Source organism: Hylobates moloch, unplaced genomic scaffold (assembly GCF_009828535.3).
Source record: "Hylobates moloch isolate HMO894 unplaced genomic scaffold, HMol_V3 SCAFFOLD_9, whole genome shotgun sequence".
Taxonomy (NCBI): Eukaryota; Metazoa; Chordata; class Mammalia; order Primates; family Hylobatidae; genus Hylobates; species Hylobates moloch.
Genome location: NW_026652284.1, coordinates 90,603,888 through 90,623,820, shown reverse-complemented (window position 1 = coordinate 90,623,820; position 19,933 = coordinate 90,603,888).

The window sequence follows — 19,933 nt, the reverse complement described above, 5'->3', positions numbered from 1 at the left end:
ATGGGGAAAGGATTCCCTGTTTAAAAAATGGTGTTGGTAAAACTGTCTAGCCATATGCAGAAAACTGAAACTGGACCCCTTCCGTACATCTTATACAAAAATTAACTCAAGACTTAAACCTAAGACCTAAAACCATAAAAACCCTAGAAGAAAACCTAGGTAATACCATTCAGGACAGAAGGATGGGCAAAACTTCATGACTAAAACACCAAAAACAATGGCAACAAAAGCCAAAATTGACAAATGGGATCTAATTAAACTAAAGAGCTTCTGCACAGCAAAAGAAACTATCATCAGAGTGAACAGGCAACCTACAGAATGGGAGAAAATTTTTCAATCTTCCATCTGACAAAGGGCTAATATCCAGAATCTACAAGGAACTTAAATTTACAAGGCAAAAACAAACAACCCCTTCAAAAAGTAGGGGAAGGAGATGAACAGACACTTCTCAAAAGAAGACATTTATGTGGCCAACAAACATATGAAAAAAAGCTCATCATCACTGGTCATTAGAGAGCTGTAAATCAAAACCACAATGAGATACCATCTCACGCCAGTTAGAATAGCAATCATTAAAAAGTCAGGAAACAACAGATGCTGGAGAGGATGTGGAGAAATAGGAACACTTTTACACTGTTGGTAGGAGTGTTAATTAGTTCAACCATTGTGGAAGACAGTGTGGTGATTCATCAAGGATCTAGACCCAGAAATACCATTTGACCCCAGCAATTCCATTACTGAGTATATACCCAAAGGATTATAAATCTTTCTACTGTAAAGACATATGCACACATATGTTCATTGTGGCACTATTCACAATAGCAAAGACTTAAAACCAACCCAAATGCCCATCAATGATAGACTGAATAAAGAAAATGTGGCACATATACACCATGGAATACTATGCATCCATAAAAAAGGATGAGTTCATGTCCTCTGCAGGGACATGGATGAAGCTGGAAACCATCATTCTCAGCAAACTAACACAGGAACAGAAAACCAAACACCACATGTTCTCACTCATAGGTGGAAGTTGAACAATAAGAATACACGGACACAGGGAGGAGAACATCACACATCGGGACCTGTCAGGGGGTGGGGGTCTAGGGGAGGGATAGCATTAGGAGAAATACCTAATGTAGATGATGGGTTGATGAGTGCAGCAAACCACCATGGCATGTGTATACCTATGTAACAAACCTGCACATTCTGCACATGTATTCCAGAACTTATAGTATAGTAAAAAATAATAATAGTAAAAATAATAATAACTTACCAAAAATATCCTAATACGAATATTTTCTAGATTCTGGAACAACCATGAAACTCTTAAGTGTACAAAGAAACACTAATTATTCTGCTTCTACTGAATTTAATGCTCAGATAATCAAATTGAAAAGAGGATTTTAAGTTTTTCTTTAATATGCACATTATTTCTTAATTTTTAGAAAAATTACTTTTGAATTAGATTTTATTAGAATTATTAATATGTCTATCAACATATAAAACTCAATTTGTGGGTCAATAATATTGCAAAGTATAATATAATTTTAATTATCAGTCTTCTCTTTTTCTCCCAAATGCATCCCAAATTTCTCCCAAATGTCTGGATGACAAATTATATTGTTCTCTACACACCCACCTAATTCTTTCATATCTCTTAGTTACCTTGTTAGCAATATTCTCTATGTGAATCTTTTTCCTTTGTTCATCTGACAAACCCCCATTCATCCTTTGCGTTTCAAGTCACCTCTGAGCAACTAGGTGATGATTAATCTCTAAATCAGTAACTGAGTGTCCATCACACCTTGGTATATCTGAATTTAATATTTATTATTCTGAGCAGTTGTCATGCATTTAATTTCATGACTTGTTGGTGAGTGACACCTTGTGGGAAAGCTGTGAGGAGGATCTTGTCTTATTCATTTTCTCCTTTTGTCACTTTATATACTGCCTGACAATGGTTAATTACTCAGCAGATATTTGTTTAATAAATACATTTAAGTCCTATATCATAAAGAATATCAGAATATTTCATTTATTTCAACATTAAGTATGAAATAAAGCATATAATTTAATGTGATCTATTTTAATATACTCAAAGGACAATAAAATGCAGTTACCTAATGACAAGTTATATTTATAACCTATGTTATAATGCTTTTGTGAGGGTTGTTGTTATAGAAAGCATAATTCTGTATTTTGTAGGTCAGTAGCATCATACACACGCACAGGTAATATACCTCTTATATTGCACAGGTATATAATACTCTACTATATAAAAATATGAGACTGTGGTGTAAAACAAGTAAATCTTGCTGGGATATTTCATTAGTGAACTTAGAAAATCCACGAGCAAATAGAAAACCTCAGGCCTTATATTTACATAATTTTCATTTCAAGAAAAATCTATGCACTATTAAGCACCCAGAATTGTTCAAGGCTTGCAAACGTTCCATTAAAATACAAGTAATTTTGTTGTTGGTATTGTGATTCTATTCCCCTTTCACCAAGTGCATAGTAGCTTTGTGGTTAAGAAGGATCCAAAACCACTCTCGGCTTTAAAGGCCATCCCAGCTGTTGAGTTCTTTTTTTGATTCTTCTTGCTGCCATGATTACTTCAAAAATGTCAGTGAGCAAACTTTATCCAGTGCTCAATCCCTTTATGTATGTGATTGGTGTGTTTTATGGATGTGAGTTCCGGAACTGCTCATTACACTTGGATGCCATGGAGGAAGTCGATGTAGCCAATGCATAAACAAGGAAGAAAAAAATATTAAGTCAGAGCCCTGATTAAACTATTCCTGAAGCCTGATATCTCTATGAAATATTCAGTCTTACTATTGTAAAAAAAATTTTTCTTTGCTGGAACAGAAATGATCTCAATTGATTCCTACCTAGTATTATTAAGAATTCCTTTGTGAGTTCTCCATTCTGAAATGGCACTTACTCTAACACCCAAGACTTGAATTACATGAGACTGACCTGGTGGAAGCCATGCTGCCCAGAAGTGAGGGAATCGTGAGGATTACCTACTTTTCAGCAAGAAGAGCTCATTAGCCCACAGCTAATATACCATGCATTTGAATAAATGGCTGTGAGAGGAAACATATGTCCAGTAAGTAGAAATGTTCTCCTTGGGAATCATCAATGCTAACAATAATTAACACCATACTATAAAAATAAAAACAAAGAATTAAGTCCATGCACCCTCATGTACCTCCCATCTCTTTTAACTCTCAGTCCAGATCATAGAACAGAAATAAAAAGTTCGAATAATCTGAAGGTTTGTCAACAGCTATATTGAAGGGAGTGTGGTATAAAAGAAGATAGGCAAATTAATCACTATTAAAGAAGGTTAAATACTATACATTTTGAAAAAGGATCAGATTATATGAGATCTGATTGTTTTAGATTAAATGTACTACGCTTTTTACCTGTGCGTGAATATAAGTAATTCAATTTCCCATGTAGTTAATAAATGCATTTTCACTTGCTTCCTATGAAACTAAATGTCTGGCAGCAGCAGCAATCTCTGGGGCTTTACAAGTGGCTTTTATTCCCTGAGATAAACACTATCTTCTTGATTTCTGCTTTCATATTTTCATTTGCTCTAGAGGTGAGATCTATTTGTGAAAGGCTGTGCAGACTTTCCTGAGTACCATCTTCTGGGCATTTTCAATTCTTCAGTTTAGAAAAGAAGATAAACATTTTCACAGTTTTGATCGCTAAGAAGAATTCATCCAAAATCTGTCAGAAATAACCATAACATGAACATTTTAGGCAGGACTTTAACGTTTCTGGAAAATACATTCTCCTAGGACTCTGCTTTTTCTGGCAAGGCAAAGCTTTTGAGTTTATCAAAATCTTTCTTAGCAGTGCTGTTCAAAATTATGATTAGTGTCCTCTGTATTTGGGAGGTACATGTGTTGTTAATGTCTATGGAGAAAATATCAAGTGAGAATGTTTTTGAGGAGTCAGGCACATGTAATGACAAGAATGACAAAATTCAAGATACATTTTGTGAATAAACATTACAAAATTTGCCATGACTTTTAACAAATTATTTGAATCTATTTAAATAACATGATTATATGATCTTCAAAATCAACCTTCAACACATGGATGAAGCTGGAAACCATCATTCTCAGCAAACTAACACAGGAACAGAAAACCAAACACCACATGTTCTCACTCATAGGTGGAAGTTGAACAATAAGAACACATGGACACAGGGAGGAGAACATCACACATCGGGACCTGTCAGGGGGTGGGGGTCTAGGGGAGGGATAGCATTAGGAGAAATACCTAATGTAGATGATGGGTTGTTGAGTGCAGCAAACCACCATGGCATGTAAATACTTATGTAACAAACCTGAACGTTTTTATTGTTTACTAAAGTTCACTTGTGCTTTTTGTATGTTGATCTTACCAAAACTATTTCATCCATGGAAGAGATTAAATGTACAGACACCCACCACCATGCCAGGCTAATTTTGTATTTTTAGTAGAGACGGGGTTTCTCCATGTTGGTCAGGCTGGTCTTGAACTACCGACCTCAGGTGATCCACCCGCCTCCACCTCCCAAAGTGATGGGATTACAGGCATGAGCCACTGCACCTGGCCCAAAAATTTAATTCACCATAACCAAATAGGCATTATTCCTGGGATGCAAGGTTGGTTACACATATGGAAATCAATACATGTGGTTCACCATATAAATGGAACTAAAAACAAAAACCATAAGATTGTCTCAATAGACACAAAAAAGCTTTCAATAAAATACAACATCCCTTTATGATAAAAATCCTCAGCAAACTAGGCATTGAAGGAACATACCTCAAAATAACAAGCCATCTATGACAAACCCACAGCCAACATCATTATGAACCGGGAAAAGCTGAAGGTATTCCTCTTGAGAAGAGGAAGACAAGGATGGACAAGGATGTTCACTCTCCTCATTCCTATTCAATATACTACTAGAAGTGCTAGCGAGAGCAATCAGGCAGGAAAAGGAAATATAAGACATTCAAATAGGAAAAGAAGAAGTCATATTATGTCTTTTCGTTGATAATATGTTTCTATACCTAGAAATCCCTAAAGACTGTCAAAAGGCTCCTGGAACTCTTAAACAACTTCAGTAAAGTTTCAGGACACAAAATCAATGTATAAAAATCAATAAACTTTCTATACATCAAGAATGTTCAACTTGAGAGCATAATCCATTTATAACAGCCAAGAACATAATTCATGTATAATAGCCACAACATAGTAAAGTACCTAGGAATACATCTAACCAAGGAGGTGAAAAATCTCTACAAGGAGGACCACAAGACACAATAAAAGAAATCATAGATGACATGAAGAAGTGGAAAAACATTCTATACTTATGGATTGGAAGAATCAATATTGTTAAAATGGCCATATTTCTCAAAACAATCTACAGATTCAGTGCTATTTCTATGAAACTTCCAATGTCACTTTTCGAAGATTTAGAAAAAAAATCTAAAATTCATATGGAAGCAAAAGGAGTCTAAATAACCAAAACAATTATATGCAAAAAGAACAAAGCTGGAGGCACCACATTATCTGACTTAAAACTATACTATAAGAATACAGGCTGGGCGCGGTGGCTCACGCTTGTAATCCCAGCACTTTGGGAGGCCGAGGCGGGCGGATCATGGGGTCAGGAGATCGAGACCACGGTGAAACCCCGTCTCTAATAAAAATACAAAAAAATTAGCCGGGCGTGGTGGCGGGCGCCTGTAGTCCCAGCTACTCGGAGAGGCTAAGGCGGGAGAATGGCGTGAACCTGAGAGGCGCCACTGCACTCCAGCCTGGGTGAAAGAGTGAGACTCCGTCTCAAAAAAAAAAAAAAAAAAAAAAGAATACAGTAACCTAAACAGCATGGTACTAATAAGGCAACAGAATAGAGAACCTAGAAATAAAAATGCACAGCTACAACCATCTGGTCTTTAATGAAATCAAGAAAAATAAGCAAAGGAAAAATGTCTCCCTATTCAATAAATGGTGCTGGGATAACTGGCTAGTCATATGCAGAAGAGTGAAACGAGACCCTTACCTTTCACCATCTAAAAAATTAAATCAAGATGGATTAAAAATTTAAATGTAAGACCTAAAACTATAAGAACCCTAGAAGAACATTTAGAAAACACCATTCTGGACATTGGCCTCAGGAAAAAATAGAACTAAAACCTCAAACACAATTGTAACAAAAACAAAAATTGCCAAGTGGGACCTAATTAAACTAAAGAGCTTCTAAACAGCAAAAGAAACTATCAACAGAGTAAACAGACAACCTACAGAATGGGAGAAAATATTTACAAACTATGCCCCTCACAAAGATCTAATATCTAAAATTTATAAGGAACTTAAACAATTGAATGAGAAAAAAAAAACACAGCCACATTAAAAAATGGACTGAAGACATAAGCAGACACTTCTCAAAAGAAGACATACAAGTGGCCAACAAACATGAAGAAAACGCTCAACATAACTAAGCATCAGATAAATGCAAATCAAAATCACAACGAGATGCCATCTTGTTGCAGCCTGCTTCGTCCCTAATTCAGCTAGATCTGAGTTCTTGTCCCCTGACCAAGAAGAATAACGCACATGAACACTGGAGAGTGAGTAGAGTAGCCCTTAATAAGCAAAAGGAAAGCACTCAGCAAAGCGAGGGGACCTGAAAGCAAGGTGCCAGAAGTGGGGCTGAGGGCTGAGTTCTGGGTCTTTTATGCTTAAAAGCATAGAAGTCTTCTTTGGGTTCTGCCTAAAATGGGAGGGTTAAAGTTCTCTCCTAAGGGTGTTGCATCTGCAAATGACTGTGGTTGGCCAGAGTGACTTCATCTTAGTTATTACCCATGAGTGCCTAAGTGAAACACATGGTGGGGCTAAAATCCCAATGCTAATGTCACATTAATGACATTATAAGGAGTTGGATCAAGTTAAGGACATTTAGGTTGATTTATTGCCCCTGCACCTAAGTTGGGACAGTCCTTTCTGAGCGATACCCTGGCATAAGGGAACGGTCTTAACTACATTTCTTCCCTTTAGCGACAGGGCCAGTGCAGATGCAGTCATGTCAGTAATTTTCTGCTCCCAAGACCTTCCCTCTCTATCTACCTAACCAGCCTCTAACTGTCTCCCCTCTCAATGTCATACCAGTCAGAAAGGCTATTATGAAAAAGTTAAAAATAATAGATGCTTATGAGGCTTGGAGAAAAGGGAATGCTCATACATTGTTGGTGGGAATGTAAATTAGTTCAGCCTTTTTGGAAAGTAGTAGGGAGATTTCTCAAAGAACTTAAACCAAGACTACTATTCAACCCAGCAATTGCATTAGTGAGTATATACCCAAAGGAAAACAAATCATTCTACTGAAAAGACACATGCACTCATGTATTCATAAAAACACTGTTCACAATAGCAGACATGGAATCAACCAAGGTACCCATACATAGTGGATTGGATTTAAAAAAAAAAAATATATATATATATATAGCACATATACCCATGGAGTACTATGCAGCCATAAAAAAGAACTGAATCAGGTCCTTCACAGTAACATGTGTGGAGGTGGAGGCCACTATCTTAAGCAAATTAATGCAAGAACAGTAAACCAAATACCACATGTTCTTGCTTAGTAGAGGAAGCTAAACACTGGGAAAACATGACACAAAGATGGAAACAATATATAATGGGGACTCCATAAACAGGAAGAGGGGAAGGGGTGAAAAGGTTGAAAATGTACCTATTGGGTGCTATGCTCACGACCTGTGTGACAGATCATTTGTAGCCTAAACTTCAACATCACACAATATACTAATGTAACAACTTGCACAAGTACCCCTCAATCTATAATAAAAGTTGAAATTTTTTAAAATGTCTTTTTAATTTTAGTCTCAAGATATATTTGAGGAAGAAGAGATGGGGAAGTGATTTGAAAACTCTAGGAATAAAGTGCTGGGAACTCAAGTAAAAAAACGAATCTTCTTGCAGGTCTATACCACAGGCAAGTTTAACTTTTCTATAACATCAAATATTCCTACCATACATTGCTCGTATTTTTCCATGTGCACATGAAAAAAATACATAAACAGACAAATTATGGAGGTGCATTGCTGTTTGCAGCAGAGTTAAAATGTGCAAGAACTTTGTTAAACAAATTTAGCAAGTAATAAAAAAATCATTGGAATTCACCATCCCATAAAAACCAGCTTTTTTTCTCTTTTAGCACAGTCACTGTGTTAAGGCTGAAAAGAACAAAATGTACAATATGAAGACTTAACTGCAAGTAAGTCCTTCCTAAACAGCTTCTGGCTTTGTGTTTTTTTTCCCTCAAAGTCTTTTGAAATAAACTTCATTTGGAATACACCCTGAAAGCCAACTGTGTTAGAAAATGTTCACAATGTTCCTACAATTTTTAATCTATTTTCTAAACCAATCACCAATCATGTCATATAAAAAACTGTTGAGAGCCACCCAGAGGCAAACTTTTTATATTACTGCTGAAATATTCAGTGATTTCTTAGAAAATCAAATATCTCAATTTTAAAGGATTACATTAATGACTAAAGGGCAACATTACTAAACCTTTATTTCTCCCTTTAGAATATTTAGGAAACTGCAAATTGGTTACATTCACTTTTGGAAAATGCCCTGCTATGCAATAATCCAATCCCTTCAATTCAGCCCATTAAAAGAATTCAAAACTAATTATAATTTCTTTGGGAATTTTTATTTTCAGTCACTTGCTTTGTACTAGGTTCCAAAAATATTGGTTGTGTATGACTTAGAGCAAATTTTACAAATGTAGAAATTTATTTCAGGGTTTACAACTTCAGCTACATGTAATTTCAGTAAATTTTTTAGAATATTTTCCTTTTGTACTCTTCTATTCATAATCACCTGCTACTGGGTATTATTTTAGTAATTTCTATAACTTTCATTTATATTTTCACCCAAAACACAACATGAAATAAATATTAATATAAATAATAAAAATGACAATAGCATATGCATCTTATATTTGATTGCACCTATTATATCTTTATTCAACACACACACACTTTTTTTTCTGACAGATTAAAAGCTCTTGAGGGCAGAAAAATATTTAATTCCTTTCAGTAATACTGCTTATAGGCATTCAATAAATACGGTTAAGTGACTAGAATTAAGCAGAATTCTGTCATCAGGAGGGCTACAAATAAAGGGGCAAATAAATTGATGTAAAGAAGAGAGATCTCTTGTGAAAGCACTTACTTAAGCAACTTCAACTATATAGTGCCTTATCACTGCACTACAAAATATGGGGGTGGAAAAAATCACAGTGGAAAAGATAGATTCCTTTAGCTTCTGATTTGGAGCTAATGCTTTGATTCAGCCTAGATATAATGTAAACCAGGAGTAATAAGAATCATGGTAGCCATTGTTAACGTATTTTATGCTTTAAGGAAGCCAGCTCTCTATAATTAGACTCATATAATTAAATCAGACCAATAATAGACAGGTCAAACTTGAGATATGTTTAAATACACAATAATATTTCTTGTTTGACTTAAAAATATTATAACGATTTGACAAAAAAAACTTTAATAGTCATTATATGTTAGTGGTGCCATTATTAAAGGTTAAATGCAAAACTACACTGGAAATTGACTTGTGAGAAAATTGTACGCTGAGCAGGTCTGCTCATCAGACTTCATGGAGCATTTAACATATTAATGCATTTTGAATTAAGAATACTTTTAAAAATATATTTTCCCCTCAGATATTAGCCTATTTTTCTTGGTTCATCAACCTTGTTCCTGACATGGTCACTAACACTACATAATGCTGTATAATGCTATATAAGTTTTGGATTATTTAATGGAAGTGAAAATAATTTTGAAGTATATTTTCAAATATAAGAAAATATTCAATGTCTCTTGCAGTCAAGTGAATAAGAATGCTCAGGCCAAAGCTGAGATTAACTGTCTTGTAACATTTTTGGTCCTCTTTATAGGTCTCAAAGAACATTCAATAAATTATTTCAAAGTCGATGGCAATAAATTGCATGTACAATACAATAATATAAAATTTTAAATTCATTATTATTGTTTTTAATAATCTGTTGTTAATAAAATGAAATGATTTTACATAAGCATGCAGGTTAAATATTTAGTTGTATTTAAATAATTATTGCTCTAGTCTGAATGTTTGTGTTCCTCAAAATTCATATGCTAAAATCTGAACCTCTGATGTGATGGTATTAGAAAGTGGGGCCTTCACCAAATGATGAGATCATGAGAGTAGAGCCCTTATAAAAGAGACCCCAGAGAGCTAACTAGTCCCTTCTACCATATGAGGACACAGCAAGATGACGCTGTTGGCTGGACATGGTGGCTCATGCCTATAATCCTAGCACTTTGGGAGGCTGAGACGAGTGGATAGCTTGAGCTCAGGAGTTTGAGACCAGCCTGGGCAACATGGTGAAACCCCATCTCTACCAAAAATACAAAACCTTAGCCAGGCATGGTGGCACGCATCTGTGGTCCCAGCTTGGAGGCTGAGGAGGGAGGATTTCTTGAGCTCAGAGGGTGAAGGTTGCAGTGAGCCAAGATGGTGCCACTGCACTCCAGCCTAGGAGACATAGTGAGACCCCATCTCAAAAAAAAAAAAAAAAAAAAAAAAAGGTGCTGTCTGTGAACTAGGAAGACAGAGTTCTTACCAGGCATTGAATCTACTAATGCTTTGATCTTGGACATCCCAGCCACCAGAACTGTGAGAAATAAATTTATCCAGTTTACACCATTTTGTTATAATGGCCCAATTGTACTAAGACAGTAACTATTTTATTTTGTTACAAGTAGTAAATAAACTTTAATTAATTAATTCAGTTAAACATACATTATTTGGATTTTGTTCACAAGAAACAAATATTTGGTTTTGTATTAGACAGATATTGATGTTTTGTCTATCAGTCATTTCCATTCATTAATAAGCATCACCTATTTTTATTTGGAGATCTACCTGGCCCTCATTCAAAGCCCTTTTAATTTGAATAGAGCTAACATTAAACCCTGCCTCCAAGAATGCCACATGGGCCAGGGTAAAATCAATATGAGTATTCACACCTCTGGCAAAAGAATTGCTTTCAAGTACAAATGTGTAACTTAATTCTGCCTAATAAAGATTCACCCTGGTCATTTGAACTACTGAGAAAAATGAATTCTTATTCTCAGAATTTTAAGCTGGTAAACTATATTTTTAAGCCGAAAAAGCTAGTAACCATCTTGTCACCTTTTGAGTACTTTGTATGAAGCAGATCCTAAAGAAAGCTGAGCTACAGAGTGATAGATTTCCAACGAAAGGGGTCCAGCACACCTGAAGCAGCATTGTGGACATTGCCAGACACTTTCCCATGATCTGTTTCAGCTTTCTTCCATTGTACGGAAACCACGTCATTTTTGTGGAATTGACTATAAACCCAGTTTGAAGAATGGGCTGTGACTGCCCCATGCCACCAAGCTTAATCATATTGCACAAGCCATAACGACTAGTTCACAGATGGATATTTAACCCATAATTAAATTAATCAATAGCATCTTTTTGTTCACAGTGATGGACTCGGGATTAGAAAAATGTTATAACTTGATCTAAAAATATTAGATTTTAGGAATTTGGATAAAGGTTGTGGGAAAAAAGTTTTGTCTTCCTCTTGGACATTCAGTGCATCAGTGTGAGGCCTGGATTTCCTTCAGGCATTTGGCCACCATCATGAGCCTCAACTTCATGATGAATCTGACATATGGGCAGCGTAAAGAGAAAATCATACAGAAAGGAAGCCAGAACCCCAAAAAATCTGTTCCTCCCTAATGGATTTTTTAATTAAATGAAGTAATAAACTAATAAGCTTCTTGAAATATCTTAAGTTGGGTTTTCTCCTTGAAATACACAAAAGTATTCAAATTGACACACTTTTTCTACTCCTGGGCTTTTAGGTTATATAAACCAAGTAATCCCCTTTATTTGTTTAAGGTAATATAGACTGACTTTTGTCACTTACAAGTGAGAAAACACAGAGTAAGGCAAACAATTGTTTTGGGCTTCAGACATACATATAAATCTTCTAACCAGGTCATGCATACATACAGATAGATGATGGATAGATAATAATTATTAACCATGGTGTCATATGAACTTTGTCTCATTCCTATTCTAAAAGAAAAATGTTGTTTTCAAGCAATAGAAAAGGGTCATTCCTTAAAAGAACTGGCATGTCTACACATACTTTAAAAATATGTTATTAAAAGCACTGTATTTTCTAAGTTTACTTTTAACAAACTTTTAATTTGAAACCCTGAGGACTCATTGAATTAAGTCTCAAGAAAAAAATAATAAAACATAGTTTATATTAATCAGTAGAGACAAAGCTAAATCCTTCCATATCGAGACATTATTTTATATATCAAGTACATGAGCTGCTCCTAGTCTCCAAGAATAATCCAACTACCTGAACTCAGGCTCCTATTTCCTTGTTCTTTCTAAGAAAATTGTTTCCAGTTGTCCCTCTTTCCAGCCAGTCTTCAACACAGCAACCAGATTTCTAGAACACAAATCAGATCACGCATTCCTCTACTCAAAATGCTTTTATGTCTTCTCATCACTTAAAGAGTGTACTCTTAAGCATGGCATTCAAGGGCCTTCCTGAACTGGCCCTGCCAACTTAACTATGCGCTTCTACCACTCCCTATTCCCCATTACCAGATTTGTGTTTTAGAAACACTGAACTATAAACACCTTCCCAAACACGGCTTGTCCTTTCCAGCTTCCATGCCCTTACAGGTGTTGTTCCCTTTGTCTTCCTTCAATGATGCAAAGGACTGGCCCTATACATCCTTCCAGTCTTACCTCAAAGATTACCCTTTTAATGCAACTTTTCCAGAGCTACTACCACACTTCGTATATACCTTTATTAGAGTATACATCATATTATTGTGCAAATATTTGTTTAACAGAAGCTGTTAATCTATTTGACTGGCTAATGAGATTAATCAAGTTCACAGTTTTTTGGGGGGGTCTACATAGTCTTTCTTGACATACTAAAATTTGAAGTGTTTCCAACAAAGTCTCTCATTGTAATTTTCTTTAGTGCAGATTGATTTTATTGTATTTTTTTTTTTTAGTTTCAAAGAACAGAACTCCAATCCAAAAATCTAGAATCCATGTGAGAATACATTGTTCTATGCTAGATCTATAATGTATGGAACATTTTCTAACATAATCACAAAGATCATTTTAAAAAGAATAGATCAACAGCACCAGCACGTCTGATGATTAAATGCCATTTTAATAATAAATAAGTCCAGGCTATTTTACTTTTTTTGACTCAAGTTAATAGTATGCATACTCAAGTGTAAAATCCTTACACTAAAATAACCACCATGATCATGAGAAGACAAGCCATAGACTGAGATAAGAAGCAAATGACCCAACTCAAAAATGGACAAAAAACCTGAACAGATACCTCATCAAAGAAGATATTTACTTGGGAATAAGCATATAAAAAGATGTTCCATATCATATGGCATTAGGAAACTAGGGAATTACACATTAGAATAACAGTGAGATACTTCTACACACCTATTAGAATATCCAAAATCCAAAACACATAACACTAAATGCTGGTAAGGATGTAGGTCAACTAGAACTCTCGTTCTTTGCTGGTGAGAATGTAAAATGTAGCCACTTTGAAAGATAGTGTGGCAGTTTCTTACAGAACTAAACACAATCTTACTACATGATCCAGCAATTACACTCTTGGGTATTTATTCAAATGAGTTGAAAACTTACGTACACACACAACTTTGCACACCAATTTTTATAGCAGTTTATTCATAATTGCCAAAACAAGGAGGCCCTTGAGTAGGTAAATGAATATGTAAACCGATATATTTATATGATAAAATATTATTCAGTGCTAAAAAAGACATGAGCTATCAGCACATGAAAAGATACGGGGGAAATTTAACTGGATGTTACTAAGTGAAAGTAGCCCATCTGAAAAGGCGACATATTGTATGATTTCAACAATATGACATTCTGGAAAAGACAAAACTGTGAAGACCATAAAAAGAGCAGTGTTTGCCAGGGATTGGGGGGTGAGGTAGGAATGAATAGGCAGGGCACAGATTTCTTGGGTAAAACTATCTTGTATGCTACTTTAATGTTGGATATATGCCATTCAATTTTCATTAAACCTGAAGAATATACAACACTAAGAATGACCTTTAATGGAAACTACTGACTTTGAGTGATATTGATGTGTCAACGTAGGGTCATTCATTGTGACAAATATACTAATGTGCTGCAGGATGCTAAAAGTGAAGAAAGCTGTGGCTGTGTGGAGCAGAGAGTATATGGGAAATCTCTATCACTTCTATTTATTTTTGCATGAACCTAAAGCTGCTCTTTTAAAAAAGTATATTTTTAAAAACTCTAATAGAATTTTTGTTGAAGCTCACAAGTTCTAGTAAATATAGATAATAAAATCAGGCCTCATTTATACTTCTAAAAATCTACAATTTTTATTCAAATGAAAAATCACTGCAGAACTAATCCAAAAATAATGTTTGTGCAATCCATTGGTCCTGATATATCAGTATCAAACACTCATGGTTACATTTCTAAGCATGTGCTTATATAAACATACCACAAAACAACATTATTTAGTAATAGTGACTACTGTAACAGTTATAGAATGGTTCAGGTGTCAACTACAGTGAGTAGTAATTAATCTATTGTCAAGAACTATAAAGGATCTGAGATTTTATCCTTCTTGCAAGCCAACAAGTTAAAGTGATAAAGTTTTATGGATTCTGACACGACATAAGACTCCTGTGTCAGAAATGAAGTATGGATTATTATAGCAATAGCAGTATCTCTAGTAACGACATTCCTATGCCATTTCCCTAAACCATAATTCCCAAATAGCTATATGAAGTAGGCCAGATGACAACTAAATAGGCAGTAGGTTGAGTTTGGGAGCAAACCTCTGAGCTTAGGAAACTTAAATACTTGGTAAAGAGTACTAAGCATGTTTCATGTTTGTTCCAGAGGAAGTCATTGCCTTTATTCTGTTGACAATAAGCATATTTGCATATTGTTCCAGAAGGAGATCATATCTGTGTCTTCCAAGATGGTTTGCTATACAAACATTTTAGAAAAAGCAGCAAGGATCAAAGGGCAGTCAGTGTCTTGCTTAAAAGATGTGTAGCAATGTGAGAGATTCATAGAGAATTGGCCCCCAAATTCTGTAAATATCTAAACTTTTTTACTCTTTAAAAAACTAAACTATAGTATGCCCTCCAAAATTCATTTTCTATATCAGGCTATGAAAATGAAGTTTTAAGGAAAAGTGTTTCATTTAGTTCTCTTTTTATGTGATTTATTTTTCTTTTATTTATCAGATATTTTTGACATTGCATTTGTCACTGAAATCTAATTTCTGCATATCCAAGGGTTGAGGATCACTGAAATTCACTTTAAATGTTAAACTACAGGAGCTGAAGGTACCTGACACTATTTACAATTAGAGATTCAGAACAGCTACATATGAACAAATGTTTAAGAACTCACAGAGGTGAAAAATGACTTTGATCCAAAATGAGTTATTTTTCTTTTATTACTCAACAGTGCAAATAAGCCTCAAGGTGATCTTTGCATCTATTTGGAAAATTAGATTGTAGCGTCATTATGTCTCAATGTAACCTCATGAAATCTGAGAATATTTTTTTCTTCTCCCAAACTGAACACATTACCATTAGAATTTCCTACAAGGTGAAAGCTGATAAGTTTATCATTGAGTCCAAGTTCTTGCTTTATTTTTAACAACTTCATTCTGTATAACAGAGTGAATTGAATATCACTGAGACAGAGTAAAACAAAATTACAAAAAAAATGAAAATAAAAACCCATCAAAATTGGTTTTATATGTCTTTTTAGATGTTTCAAAGTATCAGAACACTAAAACGATTGAGCTTTTAACCATATCAGGAATAAGACAGCTTGTGCAACTTAAAGCAACTGTAACCAGTTTGGGTAAAAAAGAAGGCAAAACCAAATGAATCCAGCACTTATAAACAAAGGAAGCTCTACCCTAAAGATAACTATCCAAAGAAAAATAGATATAATTTTTCAGGAAATAACATTTTTTTTCTAATACAATGGGTTAAAAATAGGCATCCCAGACAAATCAATAGGCTCTCCACATCATAAAATATGACTTCAAAAGAACAACAATATATTTTTTGATCATTGGACATTATTGAAATCATGGTACATCTGAGTTATAGTAGCAAATAACAAGATAATGCGGTTTTCAATTTTCACCAAAATGTCCAAAGTCACAAAGAGAAAAAACTTAAAGTATAGCACTGTCTCAAGGAATTTATAATTTACTTTTGAAATCTTAGAATGTATATAAGAAAAAGAAAACCAACAATAAAATGCTGGTTAACTCATTTTTCTTCTTTCCTTGAAAATACACTTTTTTACTTTAGTGTATTGATGTATGTACCTGCCTGTGATGGTTAATACTGAGTGTCAACTTGATTGGATTGAAGGATGCAAAGTATTGATCTTGGGTGTGTCTGTGTGGGTGTTGCCAAAGGAGATTAACATTTGATTCAGTGGGCTGGGAAAGGCAGAACCATGCTTAGTGATTAGATGATGACCCATGGGCATCATCTAATCAGCTGCCAGCATGGCCAGGATAAAAAGCAGGAAGAAAAACATGAAAAGGCTAGACTGGCTTAGCCTCCCAGCCTACATCTTTCTCCTGTGCTGGATGCTTCCTGCCTTCGAACATTGGACTCCAAGTTCTTGAGCTTTGTGATTAGAACTGGCTTCCTTGCTCCTCAGTTTGCAGATGGCCTATTGTGGGACCTTGTGATCGTGTGAGTTAATACTACTTAATAAACTCCCCTTTATATAGATATAGATATATAGATATAGATATAGATAGATAGATATACATATATATAGATATATAGATATGTATTGGTTCTATCCCTCTAGAGAACCCTGACTAATACAGCATCTCTATTACCAAACCATAAGCTTTTTTTAAGATGTAGATGGCTCCTTTTTAAGAGTTCAGGGTGGGATCACATAAGAATATGAGCTTATGTAGGTCGTGGAAGCTTGATCACTTGAACCCCTTGGTCTTACCTTGTCAGAATCAGCCTTACCATCCTAAGCTTCCTAATTATATGAAGAACCAATGATTAGCTTAAGAACCAATTTAAACTAATTTAAGTTGGGTTTATGCTACTTGCAACTGAAAGTGTGTTAGTACAATTAGAATCTGGTATAGTAATTATTACATGTTTCCCAAGTATCAAAAAGTGAATCATCATCACTTGCATGCAACTAGAATTAATTATGCATCTCTCTTCCAAAATGAACATACAGTAAAATTAAATCAGTATCTTGAAATCAGCCATGGTGGAATATTTACACCACAGAAATTGGCAAATGCTTCACACTAGGCCCTTCTCAGCTTTTCATGAGAGCCATTTACTAAACATTTACAAGAACATCAGGGGATACAATCTACAGAACATGTCTTCCAAGTTAGATTGATATGGCTATATCATCCAGCATGTAGCTTTTAAAAATTGAAGAGCTATTAATAATGCTAATTTTCCTCATGTCTGGGGATATTTTTGAAACTTTTTGGCTTTAATTATAAATTATACTTATGCAAGTCAACCCTGAAACCAAATTTGACTTGATGGGAAAATATTCAAAATGATTTATGATGTTACAATTTCAAGAGACTTCTTATACACTGGAATGCAGCAGGGCTTCTGTGTATCTTAATAAAGATAAAGCACTTGTTTGGCTTTTTAATACCAAGGAGACTAGCAGCTGTTATTAACAATATTACTTATTTTACTTTAATTAGCCCCTTCTTAATAAGTTCCTCCTATGATTACGTATTTTATTCTGCTTGTGAATTTTTCTTTGCATCTTCCACATTTTCCCCTCAAATTTTTAAGTTTCTTTTATTTAGAAGTTTTTATTCCTTTCACTCTATGTGGCTCAATAATCTCTCAAAGCCACTCTACTTTTGCTTCTCTGTTTGAACATGTTTGCTTATCTGTTTCTACAAAGGGCTTGAGTTAATGCTGTTTTTGCTTAATTCTAATGACATCTGAAAATACCAAAATCTGAATAATAGTTGTAATTTTAATGACACTTTATGAATACAAAGTTAGAAATATTCTATCTCGGCCAGGCACAGTGGCTCATGCCTGTAATCCCAGCACTTTGAGAAGTCAATGAGAGCAGATAACTTCAAGTCAGAAGTCTGAGACCAGCTTGGCCAACATGGTGAAAACCGTCTGTACCAAAAATGCCAAAAATTAGCTGAGCATGGTGGTGGGCACCTGTAATCCCAGCTACTCGGGAGGCTGAGGCAGGCGAATCGCTTGAACCCAAGAAGCAGAGGTTGCAGTGAGCCAAGATTATGGCATTGCACCCCAGCCTGGGCAACAAGAGCAAAAACTTTGTCTCAAAAAAAAAAAAAAAAGAGAGAAAATAAATATTCTATCCAATAAATGCAATTATTTTAGTTGAATTCATTATGCCATTAATTTATTTATTTGGCATGAAAATTAAGTATAAATTATCTTCTTGCATCTCTTTTAAGCACAGGCAAATTGAAAAGCAAAGCTTGCTGTCTTTCTCTAAAGAATAATAATCCAGATTCATAAATATGCTTTGAAAATACAGTCTGAGAAGAGCTTTCTGGTTGTATGTACACAGCGTACCTAAGAGAAGCACAAGTCAGGAATTAAGTAGTCAGGAAAGATTCAAGGAATTACTGCTGCTATCTAAGCTGAGATATGATGAAGAAAGTGCTAAGGATGGAAGGTGAAGAAAAAGAATGTCCTATGCAGAGAGATGATCATATGCAAATGCATCAAGTTTAGATGATGGCTAAACTTGAGTAATGTATATGTCAGGATTGGTAAGGACAAGGCAGCAGCTGTTTACAATCGAAGATTTGTATGATGTGGAAAACTCCTTTTTATCTGACTTAGTCTTTTATATGCCATTTACTTATCCACGGGCAACTCAATCACACACAGATTGATTTTTTCCATTTCTTGATCATTTGACTTAAGCTCTTTGTTTTTTACTATCCTTCTGAATATTTATTTGTGAATTATTCTCTCTCACTCTCCCTCTCCATCATCTTTCTCCATACAACTGCCACCTCCTCTTTCTTGCAACACCTCACTGTTCAATATATTTCTCACCATTGCCAGAACAGAACAGTATGGCTTGATCTATATTTTAGACTTTAAATGTTTTTCAAATAATCTTAAATTTTTATTATGCATTATTATCTACCTGTGTATACTTTACCTAGGAAAATTTAATTAGTTTGCATGACATTTTGAATTGTTTTCAACTGATGACCTTTACCTCACTTACAAGTTTGCAGAGAGTTTTCTGGGTACAGTGGGAGGCATGGTAAAAATTTTTTTTTTCTGAAGTCTAGAACACCATATACATCACAGGAGGCAACCATTTTCCCATTTTCCCCCCAAAGTTAGGAAGACATATCGATAGTCACTGTTATGTTAATAGGTAATGCATGCCTTTAGTGGGTAATGTTGGATCAGTTTCTCCAAGCAGGTCTACCTTCTCCAGAGAATTGCCCTCAGCTGAACAGAGGTCTGCTCCCCAAGAGCTTACGTCGCAATGCCTAGTAGTCAGCAGTCAATGATTGACTGACACGAAGTTAGAAAATGCAGGGCCTCTTCTCAAGATGGCGCTAACTTGAAATGCAATTTCTATGCCAGAACACAACATTGCTTAACCTTGTTCTACTGTCCTTTCTCTTGTTTCCTTT